The 18636-nt window shown below is 32.0% G+C and overlaps 3 non-coding genes across 3 annotated transcripts; 1 reads left to right on the forward strand and 2 right to left on the reverse strand.

Annotated features, from left to right (window-relative positions):
• Window positions 1-4472: 4472 nt before the first annotated feature.
• On the forward strand, window positions 4473-4544 carry TRNAE-CUC (transfer RNA glutamic acid (anticodon CUC)). Its single transcript has one exon. It is a non-coding gene; the product is annotated as a tRNA-Glu (tRNA).
• A 591-nt stretch (window positions 4545-5135) lies between these two features.
• LOC149410518 (5S ribosomal RNA) lies at window positions 5136-5254 on the reverse strand. The gene has a single exon (XR_016305020.1). It is a non-coding gene; the product is annotated as a 5S ribosomal RNA (ribosomal RNA).
• Window positions 5255-5576: 322 nt separating this feature from the next.
• LOC149410519 (5S ribosomal RNA) lies at window positions 5577-5696 on the reverse strand. Its single transcript, XR_016305017.1, has one exon. It is a non-coding gene; the product is annotated as a 5S ribosomal RNA (ribosomal RNA).
• Window positions 5697-18636: the final 12940 nt, after the last annotated feature.

Below are 18636 nucleotides of genomic sequence, written 5' to 3' on the forward strand. Positions count from 1 at the left end.
CTGACGTATGATGTCGGTAATCAAATATTGACAACAATATCAATATCATAACTAGAAATATGATTTAAAAAAACCACGCAATAACCCCATTCATTCTAGGTACAGAAAATTAATCAGTACACGTTCCGTATAAAATATAATAATGATTGATCCAATTAACCTAAATATATAATGATATTAAATAACGTGATTTTGTTTTGACGAAATGTGATTACGTACTGCTGCTACCGTAACGTTATTTGCCGTAGGGGTTGGCAGAGGGGGTGGGCCGTCACATACGTCTGTATCGGCAAACACACCTTGCTTAATTTATATTAATAGTTAAATATGTTAAATACATACTTAATGAGTGATGATTGAGATATCCTTGGTTTGCCATGGAATTACAATAAATATGTCAGTTGGCAAACGTGAGAGCGATTCATCTTCTAAAAGCAAGTTCAAATATATCTACAGTAAATCGTGAAATTTTGCTCTCAAGTTGTCGTACGTGATCATTCAGTCGTAATGGATCAAGGTAGATAAAGCATAATTATTATAAACGAGAATATTATTATTTTGTGAAACAGAAGCAATCTACGAGTGGATGAATTCATAATTATAGACGTAACAATAGACTGAAATCGCTGTTTTAGTAAACTTGTTTTGAAATATTTAATAAAACTTATTATCGTTTATTTCTTAATCGTTAAAAATCAAATTTTTCATATCCGTATTTTAATGATTTCATGTGGTGTAATTGAACAACTGCCAATAATTGCAAACTTGAAACCCATTTTGACAGTTATGACAAAACGCAAGCGGTATTATGTCGGATGCCTGGCGTTTATTCGACGAACAACATTTTGTTTTGTGACTCTTCGAGAAGAAAAATTAAAAAACCATTTTTTTTGTTTTTATGTAAAACCGCAATAGTCCCATCTTCTCCCAACCGTCTGGAGCCAGTGAGACTATGACATCTCCAATTGGGGTATGTTGTGTGGCTGAAGGTAGTAGGGAGGGGAAAGGAAATGGGGAAAAGAAAGATGGGGAAGTACCTGGATATTCAGATCTGGTCACCAAACACGTCCGAAGCCATTTCAAGCAACTTTTCAATTCTGAATGGTGATCTTATACCAAGGCGATACTGAGAGTATTTACCTCTATGAAACATACTATATATTATTTTTAATGCGTAATTTGTGAAATAACACAAATTAATCAAATAAAATTGAGCTTGCGCACGCCGCTTTGAACCCGTGACATCCAGCTTGCTTGTCGAGAGCCTCATCCCTCAACCACAGAGGCCGTAAATTTACTCATTATGTATTGTGTGTTGAGAGCAGGACATGATCTATTACGCCAGCATATCCTTAAGGATATTATATATAAATGTGTAATTCCCCCAAATATAACTCGCTCTTCTGGGGAAACCACATGTAATTAACTATTATTATAAATGAACAAACACATTATCTGGAAAGATGACAAAATTTACAAAAATATAATTTCACGAAAAACAAGTTCGTTATTAAGAAAATAGAATCATATGGCGCACGGAGAAAATTTTGGGTCAGCTCACCAAAAAAGCGAAGACACATTGAAAAATTAAATCCTTGCTAAAATAAAAGAAATGTTTTGAAATTGTCATTGAAAATCGTAATCTTAGTAATTCAGTACCTAATAGGCAAAAAAATTATCCATGTTTCATTGATATATAAAATCCATTTTTCGGTTATTGAAAATAAGATTCTTTCAAAAAGTTTCTAGATATTGTCTCATGATACTGAATATTTCTAGGTTTTTCTGCCTCAAGAATGATTTTTCTTTATTGGAATTATTTGATAGTACGGTGGTTGGACTTTTGACAATTCAAAAGAAATATATCTGTGATATGGTTCGCAATGCATTCTAGTTTGCCCGAAATTAAAACAGTTCAAAGTTTAAGTCATTTTATTCCGGTATATAAAATGGGTGGTTAATAATTGAACTTTGGTTTAGAATTGTTCACACCACATTACAGTTTGACGGCCTCCGAAGTCTCGACTAGCAAGCTGGAGGTCGCAGGTTCAAATCCCGGCGTACGCAAGTAATTTGTATTTATTGTCAAATATTAGTAAGTTTAGAGATTGGTGCTTTCAAAATAATTTATTTTTAAATGTAGTAAAGTGCAAAACCTTGACTTTCTTCAGAAATAAAAATCCTGTTTTATTCGAATATTCCATCAATAACATAGCTTTAGAAAGAGTCACGGAAATGAGAGATCTTGGAATTATTTTGGACGAAAAACTAAGTTTCACCAATCATATCCATCAAATTGTGAACAAAGGTATGAAAACACTAGGCTTCGTATTAAGAACAACTAAAAACTTTAATTCTTTACAAGCCATTAAACTATTATACGTATCTCTAGTAAGAAGTCTAATTGAACATAACTCAGTAGTTTGGTCTCCATCTTATAAAATTCACATTAACAACATTGAGCGAATACAAAAAAAAATTCTACGTTTTATAAATTTTAAATTAAATATCCCTGTCGAAGACTTAAAATACAATTTCTTATTAAATACTCAAAAAATACATACATTAGAAGATAGACGTAAAATAAACGATTTAACGTTCTTATTCAAAATACTTAACTCTAAATTCGACTGTTGTGAACTCCTGCAACTTATAAACATATATACACCCACAGTAACAACACGACAAAATACAATATTCTGCAGCAGCACACATCGTCGCTGTGAAATCAAACCGGCATATATGCAAAAAATAGAGATTTTGAGTTATTGGTGTCAAAAAATTTCTTTTTTTCCCTTCTATTTTTATGTCGAACCGGCATGTCGTATAGTTGAATAAAAATCTGTCAGATAGCGTTGGGCCGGTATGCATTTACGCGTGAATCGCCATTTTTTTTAGCAGAAGACAGACCTATTCCGCAATACGCCAGTTGCTTCAAAACTTTCAAGGGGGAAATGCGTCCATCATGTAAGTAAAACTGGATTATCTCACAATAGTACATTTTTATTACTACCAAATATGACTTATTGTATGACTTATTGGCAGATAATCCGGTTTGCACTTAACAAAAGCGTTTATAGCAGCCTCAACTAAAACAAACCGGCATATATGCCAAAATGTCTGACCCGGGTAAAATTTCTCCCGGTTAAAAAAATAAATTATAATAGGCAAATTTAAAAAAAAAACTTTAGCAAACTGAAAGATGCGAAACTGCGGTGAGGAATACGAGTCTAAAACCCGTGGAAGAGTGAACCAACGAAGCATGAAGCCTCCTTGCCACAACTGTAAACGCAAGTGTTCCTAGTCATTACTACAGATCTCAAAGTTCTCGGGAGTATATCGATGGTGGAAAATCTATCGCCGATCACAGAGATTATCTAATATAACAGAAAGAAAGGAGTCAAACCTTGCAGGAATCAGCTACTACCAGTACAGAGGTTTTTTCAAGTCATACAAACTTTCACACTGAAGAAAGATCAGTGTGATGTTTGTCTCATTTACGACGGCAACTTTTACTTCAAAACCTCCTACGGATCACATGCCTGGGAGGAGGCGAAGAAAAGGAATAAACGGGGCAATGGGAGCATGAATCCTGTTCTGATGCACGCTTATTCCAAGAGACTATTGATGAGAAGAAGAAAAATGGTATCCTAAAGTTAGTTACCGCCGGGATAATACCGTCAATTCAGATTTCCATAAACGATTGGGAAACTTTGAAGTTACCAGCAAAGGAAAGAGCAGTATTATGTTAATTGTTTATAAAAAAAATTGTGAAGCAATAAATTATTTTTTCATTGACAACATTGTCTTTTTTTATACCTTAAACAGGTTCCAAAAGAAGAAGCCACTGTGACACAAATGCAAATATTACACTGATTTTAAAGCCATACTGGCATATCTGCATTTTACTCTTAATTTAAGCAATTTTCGATTTATTTGCAACTACTACTTCAATAAGCAGTATTCGTCTAAATTTTATTCATTCATAAGGTGGCATTGAGGTGAACCAAACGGACGTAAAAAGGAAAATATCATATGCGAAATCTTTAAAGCGCTCTGGTGAAAAACAAGCATTTTGCAGATATGCCGGTTTGATTTCACAGCGACGACATAAGCGTAACTACATTGCCCACTCTCCGATACAACGACTTCACACCATGGGAAATCATTACTTGGGTGAGGTTGACATATTCAATACCAACTTGGCAAGTTTTGTGGATCATTTAAAAAATTTATTTCAACAATACTCCTAAACACATCATGTAAACCAACAAATAGCTATAATTTTCTGTTTTTGAAGTGAAACTTCTTTAGCCGCGTAATGAATTTTCGGGAACGTAGTAAAACCGAGTCAAGATCGAAACGAAAAAGCGGGTACCCCCACCACCGCTCACCGTTCAGAAAAATGGTGTACAAAATTCGTTGTAATTATTAAACAAGTTAAATAACGTATTTACGCACAATTTCGCAAGTCCAGTATGGTCTAGTGGCTAGGATACCTGGCTCTCACCCAGGAGGCTCGGGTTCGATTCCCGGTACCGGAAATTATTTTTGGTCAATTTTCTGAGATACTGTTTTATTTAATTTGTGTTTTGATTATTTCAGGTGATATTTTTAAGAATTCATTTTATTAAATACAAGCAGTGACTTGAAAAAAATCATAAAATTGTTAATTTTTCAATATGGACTTTTGGCAGCCGGGATGTATTTATAATTTCACAATTATTTTAGGAATGCGGAAGCACATCATGCAAGATTCCCATTCTTGCGACCCGGGTTCGATTCCCGGGCAGTGCACTCCTTTTTTATGGAGAATCATTATTTTTCAAAGGAAGGATATTTTTGATATAGTAAAATATAAATGCTTCTTAGCTCATCTCGACAACTGGCGTTGGTGGTGTAATGGTCAGCATAGTTGCTTTCGAAGCAGTTGATCCGAGTTCGATTCTCGGCCATGGAATATTATTTTTTTGTTTTTAAGGAATTTTTTTTTTTTAATGGTTGACCATAATATCAATCCACTAAGTAATATTTTAGGCCTGTAGCATAATTGAAAAGTTAAAGAATGATATAAAATTTTTTATGATGTTAACGATAAAAAAATGAAAAAAAACATAAAATTAAAATAAAAAATGGGCCAACGGCACGCGGTGTTCCCAAGCGGTCACCCATCCAAGTACTGACCGCGCCCAATGTTGCTTAACTTCGGTGATCGGACGAGAACCGGTGTGTTCAAAATGGTATGGTCGTTGGCAAAAGTTAAACAATATTAATTTCTATTCTACCTGCCAATAAATATATGAAAATTAGTATAAAAAAGCCCTAATAATATTGAAAAAATTAGCAAGGTGTGTGCGAGGTTGATAAAAATAATCATTACATACGCGCTTGAAAAAGATCGTAATTACATTAATAAGTTTGTAGGAATTTTTTTTTTCAATGGTTGACCATAATATCAATCCACTAAGTAATATTTTAGGCCTGTAGCATACTTGAAAAGTTAAAGAATTTTATGATATTATTAATTATAGTAATGATAAAAAAATAAAAAAAACATGAAATTAAAATAAAAAATAGGCCAACGGCACGCGGTGTTTCCCAAGCGGTCACCCATCCAAGTACTGACCGCGCCCAATGTTGCTTAACTTCGGTGATCGGACGAGAACCGGTGTGTTCAACATGGTATGGTCGTTGGCAAACGCTAAACAATATTAATTTCTACTCTACCTGCCAATAAATATATGAAAATTAGTATAAAAAAGCCCTAATAATACTGAAAACATTAGCAAGGTGTAAATATTATATACCTAGTTTAACTCACTCTCCTAACTCATCTTCGCTGTCTACAGGCAGAGCGCACGACTGTGGTCGTGAAGAACCGAGGTTCGATCCCCGCTTTAACTAATTTTTTTTTTCTTTTTTTATAACTTTTAATTTTTTTTATCACATGCTACTTATAAATATGTCAATAGACAGAAAAAAAGAGAGAATGAAATGAAAAGAGAGAGAGAGAAGAATACTAGAAGTTTCACTTCTGTCTTGCGTAGGCTTGACACACCCATTTTTTTTTCTTGTGTTTGTATGACTTGTTGCATAGCTTTTATCAAATGTAATTTTATTCTTATTTTTTATGTTTGAAAGTATTTGTCAAATTAAAATTATACTACCAACCATGTAAAAGCCCTCTGGGCGTTAAATAAATAAATAAAAAAAATAAATAAATAAATAAAAAAATTAATTGTTTTGTGGTTTTTCACAAATTACTTATTAAACATAAATTATAGTATATTTGTGGTATGTTTCAGAGTTTGAAGATACTCTCAGTATTGCCGTGGTGTAAGACTCACATTAAGAATAGAAACGTTGCTTAAACGTTGGCTTGGTGACAAGATCTGAATAGCCAGGTACTTTCCCAACTTCCTCTTAGAATTTCTTTCCCCTTTCCACTATCTTCAGCCTCACAACAAACCCCGATTGGGGATGCCAGTCTCGCTGGCTCTTGACGGTTGAAAGCAGTTGGGACTCTTGTGCTTTTTCACATTTAAAAAATATCACATTCCGATGTATATAAAAAAACATTTAAAGTTAAAGGAAATAAATATTTGCAAAGAATATCTTTTCATAGACGAGTTTTTGTATCTCTTTGCATAATATTTCAACAAATCCTCTCATGGTAATTATACCTTACATTATAATGTGTAAAGTCGCTACACTTGAATCTGTAGTGAATTTGTAAGAAGGGTTACTCGAGTGTGACATGAATGTGAACTGTACAGTTTTGAATATAGTCTCAGAGTTACTTATATTCATTAACCGAATCCCTTTTTGGGACTCCAGGGGTCGATTAAACGGCGCGCTATCAAACCTAATCGACCCAGTTACCCTTGTCAATTTCAATAATAACTCTAGAGACTTTGGACATTATAACGACGTGCTTTTGGGAAGATGGGGTCAGATGACAGTATATTAATTATTTATTTTCCTCCTTAAAATCAACAAAATTTCATCTTTACTCGTGGTTGAAAAGGATTGAAGTATTTAAAAAAAAAAGAAAATGTCGTGTCAACAGCAAGGGTTTAACAGCAACCTTAAATCAATATGCAATTATATTATTATTTGAGTATAATCGCAGTGTAGTTTAAACGTTAAATGCTTATTGCTAAGGATGCGTTTTTATTATTTTAAACAAAGCGCACTGGCTGAACGCGCATGCGTTTCAGTGTGGCGATTAAAATAATGTTGAAAGTGTCTAAAATAAAATTATGAAAAGTTCCTACAGAATGATACTGTTACATTGGCAGAGATATGACGAATTATAATAATATTAAAGTTTATGGTGTGTATTGGGGGTAAATGAAAATAAACGTTAAACAACTCTATGAAAACTAAGGGCTAGTTGTTTCAAAGAATTAGAACAATTCATCAAATTTCAAAGTTAATTTTGAAGTTCTGAATAGGTTCTATTATTATATCATTATTGATCAGTTGTTTCACATAACTGAATAATAACCGAACTTGAATTAAGCTTTCACGGAACTTAATCAATTGTTCAAATTCTGTGAAACAACTGGCTCTAAGATTTTAATTAGTTTAAATACACACAACAAACTTTGAAATCCTGACACAAAATCGTCAGTTGTTGGCGAGTACTTTGAAACAAGCCATTACTTTTCATTTGTTCCTGAAGTTGTGGGAAGACCAAAAACGCATCGAGCACACCTAATTACGGACGCAATTGAATTCCACAAAAATCTCATTCAAATTAATAGTGATGGCGTGAGAGAGCTAAACTTAAGAGTTCTTGGCATCGTGTATTTGATGGCTTTGCCAAAACTAAACGCCGCAAACCATATTCTTTTTCACTAATTAATTAATGCTGAAATACCGCTCCAAAGAGGATTGGAGAGCGCAACACGGTATCGCTTTATATACATCAAAACATACTTCTGCCTTGACTATGGACTGTCACGCTGACTAAAATAAATTATTTTAACGGTAAAAATATATGGTTAACGAAGCCAGAAACTATTTCAGTGTGTTTATAATTAACGCATATCGAATTGAACTTAAACATCAAGCAACGTAAATACATTGAACAAAAACTGCAAATTCGATTAGGAACTACTTTTCATTCCCATCTTTAGTTCAGAGTTAGATGGGAACTCCCTTTTATATAATAAATTAAATATGAATTAATACATATTTAAAAATATATGTTATTATCGCTGGATCAAATTAATTACATTTGTTTTGTTTTTCATGTTCAGAAAGGTTACCATTTCACATATTAAATCAATTTTATTTTATGTGTAGGTTTAGGTAATGTCAAATAAATGTTTTTGTTCAATTGTCCTTCCCGCAATGTGTCTGTGAAATAAAAAATGTTTCCTAATGAACTAAAATTTGCTTCGAAATTTTCAAAATTAGAACTGATGAATTCAGACGAGCGATAAAGTAGGAACATTTAAAGAGAAAACATTATATTATTTTATATTAATTAATAATTTTGTATTTGAAAAATGTATTTCTTACATTATTTATATTTTTGACCGATGATTTTTCACGTATAATAGCGATGTTGAATCGGCAGGTTAATTTCCGACGTCTCTTTAATGTGTCAACAAAAATATAAGATTTTAAAAAGTAAATTGGCAACATATGTTTTTGAATGTCCTTTCAAATACTTTCACCTTCACTACAATTATAATATCCTGTAATATTGGTTGTTCTAATATATTATTATTAAAACATTTGTTACATAGATAGTTTTTAATAATTGCACCACTGATCCATTAAATTACACACAAAGTTAATCACTCATTCAATATTAGCGTAACTTGCAAAACTAACATAAAACAGTGAAGAAGCTAATGAAAGCATCTATGGACCAGCTAAAACATACATTAATTGGACGCCCATTGAACGAATAATAATACAAGTCGAGAGATAACTCCAACGCAAGCCGGAAGAGGACTTACCCTATGCTACCGAAGTTGGCACATACCGAGTTAAGCTACCCTTACTAGGGGATGGAGAGATAGTATTCCAGCATTCGGTGTGCATTAACTTTGCAACTGTTTGACTTGACCTATCGACTGTTAACCCTATTATCCTGACAAAGGAGCCAATTTAACTGATTTTTACTTATATGAAATTTATATAAGAATTTTGGAATCTCCAATTGCGGGTGTAAATACATTGAGAAATGATAAGAATATTCAGGAAGGTGAAGCAAGTGGGAAGTTCGTGACTTTTAAGTGTGATGTAGTGCCATGTTTAAGAAATTCGACATCATTGATGTTGTTTAGTCAGTTTCATTTTCAGGAAATTTCAGTTTGGCCGTATATCGAATTTTCAAAAAAAAAATCGTTTTCAGCTACAACAACATCAATAATGCCATTTTTAGAATGTTAGTACTCCAGTTAAACACTGGAACCAACTTCTGTTTCAGTGATGTTTTCATAAATACGTAGGTATGTGCCTCTATTTCCAAGATCTAGCACCCCTTTTCAATTGTTATAAGAATAGTGAGTTTGATGAGCCACCTCTGGGCTGGAGCCCAACAATACTTGATAAACCTACTTGATTCTGTACAAAGGAAGGCGGTCCGTCTGATTGACAATCCATTTTTAACAGACCGATTGCCATCTCCAATACACAGACGCAATGTGAGCTGCTGAGTCTGTTCTACTGATATTTTAACGTAGCGTGCTCTAAGGAGCTAGTAACATTGATGATGCAAATCAATTTAATGATATAATTTAAATAACACTTCAATTAAAAAATAAATACTCTTGCTTTACTAAATAAAATATCCTGAAAAGGATTAACGGGTAAGTTTTTAAAATTTTTGGTTTTAATGTAATTTTTTTCAAACGTAATATTATTTACCAAACATAATAGCTATTATTATTTTCACAAAAATAATGGGCCAATCGGCAGAATCGCCTCCCTATCCTTAGAATCAAAGCTCGTTAGCGATAACGAAAGCGCGGAGTGGCTATTTCACTAGAGATGTTTGGAAATGAAAATGGGTGGTCACTACAGTTCCAGTTACCAGAGACTGAGTGGAACAGATTTAAATCCTGTTAATTTTGGAACCGGTTCCACAAAAGTAAAAAGAACAACTTTATTTATTTTTCGGAATAACTTTATTGAGTAAAACCTCAAATTGTAATATTTAAATATTGAAGACAATATTAGTGATTTTTAAACGAAAATCTGAAACAGAAAAATCAGAAAAGGAAACGGTCACATCTGGGACTCGAACCCAGGACCCTTGTCCCGGAAAGACAAGGGTCCTGGGTTCGAGTCCCAGATGTGACCGTTTCCTTTTCTGATTTTTCTGTTTCAGATTTTCGTTTAAAAATCACTAATATTGTCTTCAATATTTAAAAAAAAAGAACAACGTTTTTTTTTACTACGATACATCTATTTTCATAAAAATGTATTAAAAAAAAGTTTGACTGAGGATTGAACCTTTCTGCCCAGGTACTGGAATCAACCGCGCTTACAACTTAACCTCGTCCCGATTGGGTAGAACCGTAATTTTTTCGTTTATTTACTGCTGTAATGTCATAAAATTTCAGAGAAATGCGTGTATGTCCACGTGTGTGCGTGCGTGATTGCTACCAGCATGAAAACGAGTCTATCTGCCGACTAACAGCGCGATCTGATGTCAGGAAATGGGTTAATTTCTACTTCTAAGATTTACATTCATTTACGAAAACAAAAGTGAATTTAAAATGAAGAATTTGAATGAAGTGGTGGCTACTGGCAATATTTCTGTGAAAAGAAAAAATTTCCATTTTCGATTAAAAATCCAAAAAGAACCATTCCAAAACAAGAAAAAAAATGTGGTTTTTAATAATATCTACGGTTCCCGTGGCAAAAAAGTCACCGGTATAAAGTAACCGGGACAGGAATAATAAAGACCATCTCTATTTTTGACCTACTTTCTCCTAGGTTTATCGAAAATCGACTGTTGATAAATTGCCGCCATTATATCTGAGACAATAATTCTGATATTGACTATTTAATGGTAATACTAGAGATTATTTACTGGTGACGAAATCAATCAAGTGCTTATTGAAATTAATTGACTGAATTGATTAACTGCGAGACTCCTTTGTGCTTTGTATTATTATGTTATTAGATATCATAATATTACATCATATGTATTCACGGAATGCTTCCTGTGTGTTAATATTAATATGTTGTTTGTTGCAGTGAGTGAGTGTTGTCTATTTAATGTTGTATTATATTTCTTTGCCGTTAATTTAAAAAGAAAAAAAAACTAGATTTAACACACATTATACTAATTAACTATCACCATCCTCAAAGGAGATATCTCCCATATACGTCTGATTCGTATTTACTTTCATTCTTGATCTGAATGTGTACATTTTACGTTATATGTCTTTATACGTTTTTAAATTATAGGTTTTATGATGTATTACTTAACTATCCTCAAATGAGACATATTATATTCTTTTGATCACTATATTATATCAATTTTGTTCTGTATAAATTCTGTTTAATATTTCTCCTTCAAATGAAGTTATTTCTTCTATATTATTTATTTAATATCCGCATCAGAACAGACGTTGTATTGTGAAACGGGTAACTTACCTACCAACATTAAGCCTTCCTAAACAAGAATTAGAGTCGAAAACTCTACCAATTTCACCAAATACCGATCGGGTAGGACCTAAATTTATTACGCATATTAACTGATGTTTTGTCATCCATGAAATGCGTATATGTCCACGTATGTGTACGTGATTGCCACCAATTGATATAATACATTGTCATCAACAACGAGTCCAGCAGCCAAGCGTCAGCACGATTGCACAACCCGAAGTGGGTTAATTTCCTCTTCCAAGATTTGTATTAACTCGTTACCGCAAAAAAGAGTTAAATTAAAATTCTGATGATAATGATGCAATTTGGTATATTTTCTGTAGTAAATATATACATATTATATGAACTTGTTAGGTCTCTGGCATAGCAAAACTAACTTAGTGGCACTTCAGTTGAAGATTCCACTTCCTATCGCATTAAATGCCTCTCCATTAAACGTTGAAAATTCTTGGATGCTTGAAATTGCCAGAGGAAGGAAAAAGCAGATGAATCCAAAGGAAATGAGATCATTAATAGTGTGTGGTAGACCATACAGACCACGTCCCCTGGAACTGTGAGAAATGAAATAGTAAAGGAGATAAATACCCGTTTTACCGCACTTTATTCAAAATGTCAAAGAGCTGAAAATAATTGCAGTCATTTTTTTTATTTTACTATTCCCATTAAAACCTTCTAACTTATATGCAAGTCTATTTTATTTTTTAAGAAAATATAATTTTTTTTTATCCGTTTTTTTTTTCCGCTTTCAGGAAAAAAAAATTCCTCAGGGCCTATGTCATTTTGAGGATTTTGTGTGGAGATTTTTTAAAGTAAAAAGTTCTGGCCAAGAAAAAGGTATGAGGGATTGGGAAATCGTGGGATCAGGGTGTTTATGAGTGACGAACGTATTAATATATCCCTCCCACTGAGGCGCAAGGCGATGGGTCAACAAAGACCAGTTGGAGAGATTAAAAAAGATTAAAATTATTATTATTATTAAAGAAAAAAATTAAAGAAGTTGGAGAGAGAAAAAACTGTTTTGAAAGGTGACGAAATAAGCAAATTCAAATTTGGAATGCAAACATAAAAAAGTTTTAAAAAATGCTCACATTACGTTTTTCATTTAAACACTGTGCTAAAATTACTGTTAAAGAAAAAATACACAAATATTATAGTATACTCATTTTATTCAGTTTTACATAAAATTAATAAATAGTAAATTCATACAAGTGTTAGTTATTATAATATGATGATGTTGAAGACGGTGGTGTGGAATGAATAGTTGTATTAACCTTGAAACATTTGAACCACCAAAGCTCACCGCAATAATAATTTAATCTCTTCTGTCTAATAACTAAACAAAGATATTCTGCTCATCTGTTCTCAATGTAAGATGTAAATTGCAATTATCATACCTAATGTACCAGTTTTCTTTGTCTTTATCTTTATCCGATAGTTATTGTAAATAAAGCCAGTGTTGTTATTCAGCTTCTTGGCAGTAATTTAATTATTTTCATCATGGTTGTGTACCAGTTGTTTCGTGGAATACATCTTAGTTCTATATTCGGAACGAAGTCTAACTTAATTACGTCAGTCCTATTCAAGAACCTTATAAAGAAACACTGGAGAGAACTTGCGTGGAACCGGAAAGAGAATAATATTTGTTTTTGTATTCAGTCTGAAGATTATTGTCTAATTCATCTAATCCTCTTTCTTTGCCGCTTCTATTAATTTAATTACATGTTTTTTTGCGTTATAAAAAGTCCTTACACACTTATATCTTACCGTGTTAGGAATTGTTTATATAACTCACTCAATAAATAACGACAGTTAAAAATTTTGTATCAAATAAATAAAAATACACAACAATATAATATTAGCAGTTACGATAAAGTGTAACTAATTAAAGGTACAAATTTTTAATTTATAATTTTTTACATTTATATTTAAACATAAATCAATAATAACAATGAGAGAAAGTGGTGTTTTTCAATTTAAACTGCTGTTTTTCAATTGTGCTGTTATTCTGCCGTCTAAAAATAATGGAATAGTGAGGGAAAAAAATGTGACATCTAAGAATGTTATTAATTTAGTGACTTTCGTTTTAAAAAAATAAATCTCTAAGTATAATCTATAAAAAGTCCTACAGCTTTTGAGATAAATAATTAAGTTACCCTTTATTTTGTTACTTATTATATTTGATGTTTATTTTTCGTTTTGTTATTTACGTGTGTGTTGTTTCAATCACTTTCGTTTTGCATTTTTCATAAAAATATTATGTTCTTAGGAAAATATAATAACGAAATCATCCATCCATTTATATAAAGAAGAGAGCGGCGTGAGTTTGATTTTTATATAAGTCTACAGTTGATTGATGAAATTTTGCACACTTGACGTTTTAAATGTTACTGTCCACATGGTAGCTCAGGACGGTCACAGTCTACATCTGATTTCGAAAAATTGCGCATAGAATATCATTATAACGGAATGCAAACTCGAAAATATATGTGGGTATAAAAAACAATATTGAAAATCTCTTCCGTAATTGTGACCTCGCATCCCTGTTATATTGGAACACGTGTAACCTTCAACCTTCAAACAACATTAATACGTTATTAAATAATATTCAAAATTCGAACGTGATTGATTAGGGTAGGTACCTTACTGAAGAGGCCATCTGTTAAAGAAGGTAGAAAGCAAATTTCGTTCATTCAAATTTAGAACAACTTTTTAGCTATCGCGTTTGAAAAAATAAAATATGGTCCATCAATTATTTCTAACTTACTGTTCTTAGCAAGAAAACAAAATATATATCAGTCAATTCCGTTATCTGTATAGGTTGAAAAAACAATGATTTCATATATTTACATGAGCCCTTTTGACTCTTAGGTGGCCTCAGATAGCCACTTACCAGATCAAAAAGGATTTTTAAATTTTTAAAATGAATTTTCAGTTTCCCGAAGTAAGATAAAAATCAAATTACTAGACGTACACATTTACGTCCACGACCCGCCTCTATTAATTATCTCTTCAGTGGGTGAGATTTAGTATTTTTTTTAAATACGTCTATTCGAATTACTCTTTTGTTTTCTTGAATGTACGCATGAATGATGTGGAATCTTGGAAATGGAAACTACAAACACACTTTACGACATCCGATAGAGCTTATACTCGGAAGATAGACTTGATGACGATGACAATGCTTTTTATTAACTTTTGGTGGCACTCACGCATGCGTACAGGAAACATACGCATTTCTCTGAAATTTGATGACATTACAGCAGTTAGTATACTAAATAAATGTCGGTTCTCCCAAATGGAATTTGGTTCAGTTGTTAGGGAGGTTCTGTTAAACCAAATTAAAAAAATCTTCAAAAATAAATATTCTTAAATACATCTATTAATAAAAATAAATTGTATCGTAAAAAAACTTTGTATTTTCAAGTGGTTTGTTGTTTTTCTCTCTTTCGCTTCACCATTTTGATTCCTATCTTCTATATAGATTTTGCCCAAATAAGTTATTAGCTCTTGAATGGAGAATCCGAATTGATTATGTAATCGTTGCGATATTTCAGAATTCACCATTGATTATAAATAATTCATTAAAAGCTCTTGAATTTATAATCAAACCTAATGTTTTTAAGAAAAGAAAATTACTTATCGCAGAAAATTAATATTAATTCATTCTTCTGAATTCGAAATTTCATTTCTTTTGTGGAAATTATTAAAAAAAATCTTTTTGGCTTATCTAACATTTAAATAAGATGAATAGTAAAATTTAAAAAAAAAAATTAAAAATTTTGAATAATTTTTAAATTATAAATGGATGATTTACTTTGGTACCCAAATTCGACAATTTAAAATTAAAAAAACCTATTTTTTAAGATACCTGTATAATTTTTATTCTAATTTAGTATCAAAGTAAATTGTACAAGATTAAAAAAAAAACAATTACTTTAAACTCACAAAAATTGCTATAGTTGTATCGAAAGCCTATTTGATAATCCTTTCAGGCTAAATTGAACGCATTTGGGAACAACTCTTAAAAGGATTTCTAAAATTTTATCTCTCTTTCTGTCGTGGTGAGAAACATGTTTTAAACGGTACATAGAAAGAGAAAACACCACGCTTCATATTCATATCTGATATTATTTTTATCTAGATCGAATGTTTTTTTATTTATTTTTGTTTTATGAGTCATAACACCACCATGATATTGTAAACGAGATATAAATTATTCTTCTATAATCTATCAAGTGTTTACATTAATGTTTGTTTTATAAAATGATTTTATCCGTTATTTTATAGCACTACATATGTATTCTTACTTTCCATATTGGCTACTTTCGACAAGAAATAGACATAGTATACACAAAGACTAATCACACACTATATGTATCTTCCACTATTCTAACTATTGCTCGTACACAATTGAAACATACACAACAGCTCAAGTTCGATTCTATCATAAGATTGTAACGATTAAACATCACAAATTATAACATTAATGAGATATATTATAGACATAGACAAATCACATATTTTGGTTCCTCGGAACGGACAATTTGCCTAGTTAGAAACCAATAATTTCGACCTGATAAGGTACAATAATCTATAATCACTAAAAATATTTTAATCATATCTTGTATCATATTGTATTGTGTATAAATCTAAAGGAATAAATAAAAATAAAAAAATAAAGTAAATATAGAAGTTAACCACAGAAGAATTAAAAAAAACAATAATTTTTATCCGAGGATGTGGGGAAGTAAATGCAATCCTATATAAATATGTATATTTATTGTACTATAGATGTATGAATATAACGATTTTTTTTAAATACAAGTAAATCTGCAGGTTAAATAAATAAATTAAAAAAAAAACAATAAACTTTACGAGTGACAAGATAAATCAAAAAATAGATGAAAAATAATCAATTAAGAAGAACTATGTAAAGCGTGGTCTTGAGCGAGCTATGGCCCAGCGCTCACTCAGGATTGGTGCTTGATGCTGATAGGCTGCGGTCACCACCGTGTTGACGAAGGCCACTAGCCGCATTCTGGCTCTAGTGACCCGGTATCTCATCAGGCCGGCAAATCCATTCAATCCTTGTTTCAATTTGGATCATTACGTGACTCAACTGCAGTTCGGTAATATAGCCTGGCTCTGTCTCCTCATCCGAACTGCGCATGTTGTGATGATAACCAATCAGCCGAGCGCATTTTGTGAGAATGTGTGGGAATTAGAGAGAAAATGCTGGACGATATAAGGAATATTTCCAACGCTTGAGGAAGTTTACAAGGATTTGGGTTGATGTTTCTTTTCAAAATTTGAGTGTTTAGAAAAAAGTATGTTTATTTTTAATAATAATATTTAAAATATTATTTTACCATCTTTCCAAAACAGTTTTTAGTTTTTGGAAATACTCAATTCATTTTGATTTTATTGCAAAGCAGAAATAAAACCCTCTGACGAAATCAGCGTAAGGGATTAAACACATAGAAATGAAAAAAATATCCAAACCACATATTGGCTTTAACAAATTACGCAGTTTGATTGAGTATTTTTGCAAATCCAAAATTAAGTTTTGTTAAAAATGGCCGCACATCCTTTTCTGCACTACGGTACTCGGGTTCCCTCTCGTAGTCTCTCCGAGAGGGTAGAACAGATATTAAGGCCCTTAATGATGATTTCAGCAATTTGTCAGTATTCACCCTTCCATGTCCTTCAGGCCTGTAGATAGTAGCATGAGGATTGATGTAAAACCTTCAGTTCAAGGGTAGATTATCTTATTTTACCCTTTAAAAGTATTCTGCTCACTTTGATACTTAGGAAATTCGTTAATTACGTTGTTAAAATGAAGAGAGTTGAGTAATGTGTATTTTTTCCAGCAGCTTTCGAAGAAGTTTTTTGTTTCAATACAAATTTGTGAATTTAGATTAATAATTACGATCCTTTTACCTCTGTAGTAAGACTATCTCGTTCTACGTCTCCCTCTCCTTCTTTTTATTAAGAAAAAACCGTTCACACAGCATCCCCAAAGATACAAAGGCCCTGAGGGATTTTTTTTCCTCAGGGTCTCTAGGGTGGAGCTAATGGAAAAAAATGTATTTGTATATATTTTTCCCCGAAATTACATTATTTTGTACAATTTTAATACGAGGGTCTAGAATCAAATACTTCGTTTGAGGGCACCAACATACACGAGGAAGGCAATCGATGTAACAATGATTCTAGAAATCATAACTGTAATTAAATTCTAAAATACCTTAGTTTTGGCAGAGAACCCTAAAGTGTATGTAATAATAATTGTGTTTTAAACATTATTTCCAAAGTTGTATTATATTATACATATCACAACCCCCACCCATTACCGATATCATCAACGTCACAGGTATTTTCTATGATTTTAATAGAGGAACGTGTATCTTTTTTCTTTGTCATCGCGAGATCGCAGATCTTTCAAAGTGTATAATGTTTTAGGCGGATTTAATTTACGAGTTGATTTATTGATAAATTTTTAATAGTATTTGTTTTGCTGGATTCAGCGTAATATTGTTTTTTTTAATATTTTTTTTTTTACTTAAAAAAATTAAAAAAAAAAAAAACTGCCCTGACGCTGAAAAATCTCTCTTATCAGAACTTTAAAAAAGTTTTTCATTTTATTTTTAATAGAATAATAATTTTAAATTATTATTAGTTAATAAAACCTGCTTAATTTAAAATTATTATCCTGACCAGACTATTTAAGATTGATTATTACTTAATAAGATCAAAATTCTTCACTACTTAATATATATAAAATTAAGCACTTAACGTAAATTTCCGTGACGTGGAAGTGTATAATTATTGTCATATTAACGTCAGATTTGACATGTGTTACTAGTAGCTTCTCGGTGTCTAAAAAAAAAATATTATGTGGCTTATCAAGGCTTGTGCTGCTCTGGTACATAGCAAGGACGTTTGGACCGACTGATGTACCGGGACTTTATGTCCGATCATAATGAAGCTTGG

This window comes from Hesperophylax consimilis, chromosome 27 (genome assembly GCF_061612785.1).
Source record: "Hesperophylax consimilis isolate HC1 chromosome 27, BYU_Hcon_1.0, whole genome shotgun sequence".
Taxonomy (NCBI): domain Eukaryota; kingdom Metazoa; phylum Arthropoda; class Insecta; order Trichoptera; family Limnephilidae; genus Hesperophylax; species Hesperophylax consimilis.